Here is a 6,662-nt window from a genome sequence, read left to right on the forward strand (position 1 = left end):
AAGGGCTATGATCATGATAATTTAATATCAAAGGGTTCAAAAGCATGCACATAGAGATCAGGAAAAAAAAGCAAATGTGTTCCATTGGTTTTAGGAAATTATTATTGAATTAGCATAAAGGATTATAACACACATGTGAGTTATTTTTATTATTATTATTCTCACAACTTTTTTTTTGTGTGTGCAGCCTTGACTGTCCTGTAATTCACTTTGTAGACCAGCTGGTCTTGAACTCACAGAGATCTTCCTGCCTCTTCTTCCAGAATGGTAGGATTAAAATCATGTGCCACCATCGCCCAACTCTTCTTCATTTTTAAAGCCTGTTTTGGTGGCCTTTTCTTGCCTGCAAGCTTTATATGTGGAGTAAAAACGTGTGCTATATTTTTAAAAAAGGAAAATTTTAGAAACTTACAAGTAATCTTTAAACTAAAGACAAAGGAAAGGCTGAACTGTTTTTTTCCCGAGCAAATATAATAAAGATAAATGTCAGTTGAATACAATGCGTGCTACAGGACTTCTCTGTCTTCTGAACAATGTTAACTCTATAGGACTGACATGCTTCAATCCCGCATTCTAAAGAACTGTCCATCTTTACCAGAGCACCTGATTGGCCCAAGAAAAACACTTTCTGAGCCCATGAAATAGAGCATTGTTATCAGTCTTAGCAGGAACATGCTTCCTAGAGTATAATGTACGGAGTCGTCCCTTTCTTCTGGATTCTAGTATGGAGACTAGAGCCTAGGTAGCCAGTGATTACAAATTCCTGTCCCGGGTACCACAGCTAGAGTAAGCTCGCTGAACATAGCGGACAATGAGGACTACTGAGAAGTCAAGAACAATGGCACTGGGTTTTGATCCTACTGCACGTACTGGCTTTGTGGGAGCCTAGGCTATTTGGATGCTCACCTTACTAGACCTGGATGGAGGTGGGTGGTCCTTGGACTTCCCACAGGGCAGGGAACCCTGATTGCTCTTTGGGCTGATGAGGGAGGGGGACTTGATTGGGTGAGGAAGAGGGAAATGGGAGGCGGTGGCAGGGAAGAGACAGAAATCTTAAATAAATAAATAAATAAATAAATATATGAGTCCATAAGAACGTATCATAACATACTGTAGTAATATGTTACATGCTTAATGAACAATGTCTAGTGTTAAAGCATTTTGAACTCTACTGCTTCCATTAAAAGAAGCCAAAAATACTTGCAGTTCTCACAAAATTTCAAAGTCNTTTTTTTTTCTTTCTGGAATTTGGTCGATGTGCCTTTTCCCTCTGCTGACTTTCATCTGTATCCTTGGCTATAAAAAGCTATTAACATAGATATCACTGCATTGCTGCTCTCTCTGTGTACTCTGAAATCATCAGGCATAAGGAAGTCCAGAGGAACCTTCTTATGCATTTCCTGCATTGGAAAAAAAAATGTTACAGAATGGTTCTTAGAACAACTACTAACACAAACACGAAGTTCAAGGAGATTGCTAGGTGGATCAAAGCACTTCCATGCAAAACTGGCAATGTGAGTTCAATCCAAGAACGCACGTTAAAATAAAGCCAGAATCTCTGGCACATGTTGTAGCCCCAGACCCCTGTGGTTAGAGTGGCGGTGGAGACAGCACCATCAGCCACACGCTGGTGGGTCTGCCAGCATGAGTGTGGCAGGAAGAAGAGACATGTCACCTCAAGACAAGGTAAAAATGAGAGAACCCATTCCCAAAACGTTACACTTTGACTTTCAAATATGCATCCCCCGCTCTGTGTATGTCTGTGTCGTCTCTGTCTCATGTCTCTTTCTCTCTCTGTTGTCTCTCTGCTTCAATAATTTTCTAAATTAAAATAATACTATAATTAATATGTACTGAACTTTTTGTTGCAGGGAATTAAAACTAAATTATTTATTTTGATATTATCACTTATGCTACGATTACATAAGAAATCATCTTTGTTCTTGGGAAATACACACAGAACTTTTGTGTAGCCAAGGGCTATGATCATGATAATTTAATATCAAAGGGTTCAAAAGCATGCACATAGAGATCAGGAAAAAAAAGCAAATGTGTTCCATTGGTTTTAGGAAATTATTATTGAATTAGCATAAAGGATTATAACACACATGTGAGTTATTTTTATTATTATTATTCTCACAACTTTTTTTTTGTGTGTGCAGCCTTGACTGTCCTGTAATTCACTTTGTAGACCAGCTGGTCTTGAACACACAGAGATTCACCTGCCTCTGCTTCCTGAGTGCTGGGGTAAAAGGCATGGACCACCACCACCCAAGCTCTCTCAACTTTTTGGAAGTGTTAAATGATATCAAAACATAAAATTAATATTTAAAGCTTGATCGAGGAGTGTGTGTTTAACCTTCATTTATAATTCAGTGAGAATTCACTGTCTGAGCTTTCTAAACATTCACTCAAGAACTGAATTTGATAAGTAAATAAAAGGTGGAGAACTAATTTGTTTAACAGAGAAAATCAACTTATTGGAGGTTGTATATTTGCTTTAAAATGGAATCTGTCACTTGAAATGACCTATGGAGGAATGTTGAATGAGAGTCATTTAACAAAATGTCCCTTGGACAAGACAAAACTTGTACTTACAAGGATGAAAACAAAGACCCACAGATGTCACTAACAGAGAGCGATGGTGACAATCTAATTTCCCAGGTTTTAGATAAGCACAGGGGTGATGTCAAGTAAGTCAGCATGGAACAGAGGATAAGGTAGAAGTCCAGCAAAATCATACACATAGCTGTGGGAAGCAGGTGACAGGCAAGTCTATGGCTTCATACCAACAGTTTCTAAAGTATCTTAAGCCTGAATTATAAAGACTAGGAGATGTGTTTCCTAAGGTACTGGAAACCAAAATACAAAAAAGCAAACAAAACACAACGTTTCATCAGTATCATATAGACCATAGAACTCTGTCATAGTTGTGAAAACAGGCAGTGTGTAGCAGGGTTACACCCTAGTCATTGTGTTAGTTCCTATGGTTACTCACCTGCAGAGACCCAACAGCATGCACAGGGCTGATGCAAAAATAAATCTTTTGCCCAAACGCTTCAAAAGAAAGGTTCCCAGCTGCTGGGAGAGATTGGGTTGCAGGTGGGAATTAAATGATCCCAGCTGGGAAATTTGCATGGCTGGAAGGAAGAGTGTCAGGCAGGTGCTGCAGAGACCTTTCCCCCAAGATTTCAATAGGGCTGCCAAATAAGAGAGAGATATGCTAATGAGGGGACAATGGATTTGGGGTTTGTATAATTCCACACTTGAATTCATCTCTATCACTCTTGCCTATATGGCTCTGACAGACTCAACTCACTGAAAGTGTTTTCAGACAGTTATACCTAGACTTGGGTTAAAAATGTTCTATTTTGTGTTTTCCTTTGTAGTAACATAATGACAAAAACTAATATACTTAGGATTACAAGCTGATGTTTGAAATATGTACATTATGGACAGCTAAGGCTAACTAATGTGCTTGCATTACTCTCTATATGAGTCAGAGATACAGTGTTTCCTTCTCAAGGACTTTCAAACGAATTTTTTTTTATTATAATTGGGTAAAGGTGGTTTCCTTGTCAGCAATGGAGTCTGCTTAGTGTCAGTTGGGCTCTCTCTCTCTCTCTCTCTCTCTCTCTCTCTCTCTCTCTGTGTGTGTGTGTGTGTGTGTGTGTGTGTGTGCCTAGATCCACGCTTGCCAACCTGGGCCAATGGTCTCTGGATTCTTCTCTTATGAACTCAAAGAATGACATTTATACACAGCAGGAATGTTTGAGAAAGGTTTGTTACAGATTCCTAGGTGGCCATGTAAGAGAAAGGAGAAAGTTCAAGTATGACAGGAAATGGGATACCAGGGCTTAATAAAGCTTTGATGCAGAAAGTATGGAGTTGGGGTGAATTTGTCCATCTGGTTGTCCCACTGGTGACTTGTCCAGGAACTTCTCAGTTCCATCATGTGTCCTGTATACTTGTCAAGCCAGTATGTATATGGTGGTGGGACAAGACAACGAGCAACCAGACATTCTTCTGCCGATAGAAATCAAAGATATTTCTACATTAACATTCCTGGCATCGCTCACCTGTGGAAAAGACAGTACTCTTGGCAGGCCAAGGACATTTTCAATCTTTAGCAATGGAAAAACTGTTCACATTTGGGGGTCTCCTATATTCAACCACGTGGCCAATTTCTATCTCCGTTTCTCAAAATTGCCAGTCACCATGTAGTGCTACAGCCCTCTAGGACTGGCTTCTCTGCCTAGTTCATATTTGAAATCTTTGATTAACATCTCTCTAATAACCATGCCTCCTTCCAAAGGAAGAATTAAACAAGATTCAAAAACAAAGAATGACTAAAGAAAGAATCAAATTGAAATGCATACCCTATGAAACAAAATGAGGGGAGTGATATTATATGTGATACCTCAGATATTATACAGAAAGATAAATGGCCAACGCCACTGGGAAACTGAACAAAATTATGAGCCGTATATCACACAAGTGGACATACATTTGACAAATATGAGCCAATCAGAAGGCTCAGAGGATAAAGGCACTCACTGTCTAGCCTGAGGTCCTGAGATGGATGCTTGGGACCCATGTTGTAAGAGGAAAATCAATTCCTGCAAGGTATCTTCTGACATCAACACATGCAGACTGGTATGTACATCTCCCTTACAAACACCACACACACACACACACACACACTCTCACACACACACACAAAAACATATGAATACCATTGTAAGAGAAAGCATTTTTAAATGAAAACTTTTGCAAAGGACAAGCATGCAGCGACAATAGTTCTCCACTGAACGAGCAAGCAGGTTTTTTCTGGTTGCAATGCTTAGGGTGCGACTTAATCAGGAGCTTAAACATTAAAAACTTTGGAAAGATATGTAGGAAAGATCAGGAGGCAGTGAAACACTTCTGTGTTGTAGGCAGGACAACAAATTTCAAACACAAGCAGTGGGTAGTGGCACATATCTGCAATTCCATTTCTTTGGAGGCTAAAGCAGGAGAATCAAGAGCTTAAGGCTAGCTTGATCTGCGAATGTAGACCCTGCCTTAAAAATAAACAAAACATAAAAAAATAAACAACTCCTTATTGTTCTCCTTTTAAGTTTTTCCAAAGAATCTCTGATTACTTAACTCTCTAACTTTTTTTACTGATCATTTTCTAAAGCAAAATCAATAGCAGCAAAGCCAGACATGCTGCCACACCAAACCTGTGATCCTGGACCTCAGGAGCTGATACACCTGGACTATGAGTTTGATGTCATCCTAGGCTAAAGAAGAAGACCGTATAAATAAAGAAGCACACAACCCAGCAGTGGCAGGGACAGTTTGAGGTAAAGCAGAGCTGGCGGGACACTGGTGGAGCATAGTTTGAGGGTTTATGCCATAGCTCAGAATGTGAAAACCTGCAGAAAATACCACAGGGCCTATACAAGCGCGTTCTCTCTCCATAGGTGGGGTGTGAAATGGCCATGAACATTGCAGGGCCTGTAAAAGAGCATCCTCTCTCTACAGACAGGGTGTTAAAGCTGACTGGTTCTGGTCTGGGCTACTCAGAAGCCAGAGAGGCTAGAGGCCGCTCCAAGTGGTCTCTCACAGTGGGGACCACTTATGAGTGGTCGAAAAGAAAAGAAAAGAAAAGAAAAGAAAAGAAAAAGAAAGGGGAAAGAAAAATCCCAGGGCCCCTGGGTTCCCCAAATTAAATGCACAGCATGTGCAGTGCTAACGCTGGAGGACCAACCCCGGATTGTGCACACACACAAACACACATGTAAGTCTTTGTTAAATGTGATATCTGTGTCTAATGCCTGGAAAAGTGCTGAAGTATTTTGAAGAAATTTCCTTGGGGATTTAAGAACATTAAAAGACATTCTGGTATTTAAGGGTCACTTAACAAATTTTGTCTTACATTGTTTTGTTTCAGATGTTCATCCTCGTGATGAAATACCTTAGGAAACCTCATTGCTTGTTATGCTATTTTGGATTACTCAATAGCTGTTTAAATCTGTTTATTCTCTCCCACTGAGGACAATGCCCGTCTGCGCTCTGTGCACCTCTATACAATTCGTGAACCGGGCAAAGGGCTGGAGATCGAAACACACAAAGACACACAAAGACACACAGAGACACAGGTCATCCTTGATGCCAGAATGCCCCCTTTATTGTGTTCAGGAGCAGCTCATATAGAGATCCTTAACTGATAACTACACCCCAGCCAAACCCACCAGAAACCACTCTCCTGCCATCAGGAACTCCTGAGAGTCTCCTGCTCAGAGCAACTGTAGGCACTCAGATCAGGGGGAAAAAGTTGTTTACAAGAAATTCAGGATCTGAGAGTTCACAGCTCCCAGCATCCCACAATTGTTTTTCACATTTTAAATAGATGTGTTTTCTTTTTTCTTCTCTTTTCTTTTCTTTTCTAAAAGAAATCTACACTATTTCATGTGGTCTGTATCTTCTTGCATTATAATGATATGCTTAGCTAAATTTTCTTTCTTTTTCTTTTTTTTTTAACTGTAAGTCACTTACAAGGTCCGAATATTCCCCCAAATCTCCAAGACTCTGCTCCCCCCATTTTCCTTAGACAGAGTCTGTCTCCAAGGGTCTAGCATTGTCTCTGCCTTTGTTCTTTTTTTAATTAATTAATT

The 6,662-nt window shown here is 40.0% G+C and overlaps 1 pseudogene; it reads right to left on the minus strand.

Annotated features, from left to right (window-relative positions):
* Positions 1-6,662, minus strand: part of LOC126497474 (40S ribosomal protein S15-like) — a 62,364-nt pseudogene that overhangs the window by 405 nt on the left and 55,297 nt on the right.

Source organism: Alexandromys fortis, unplaced genomic scaffold (genome assembly GCF_014885135.2).
Source record: "Alexandromys fortis isolate MF-2015 unplaced genomic scaffold, M_Fortis_MF-2015_v1.1 scaffold_24, whole genome shotgun sequence".
NCBI lineage: Eukaryota > Metazoa > Chordata > Mammalia > Rodentia > Cricetidae > Alexandromys > Alexandromys fortis.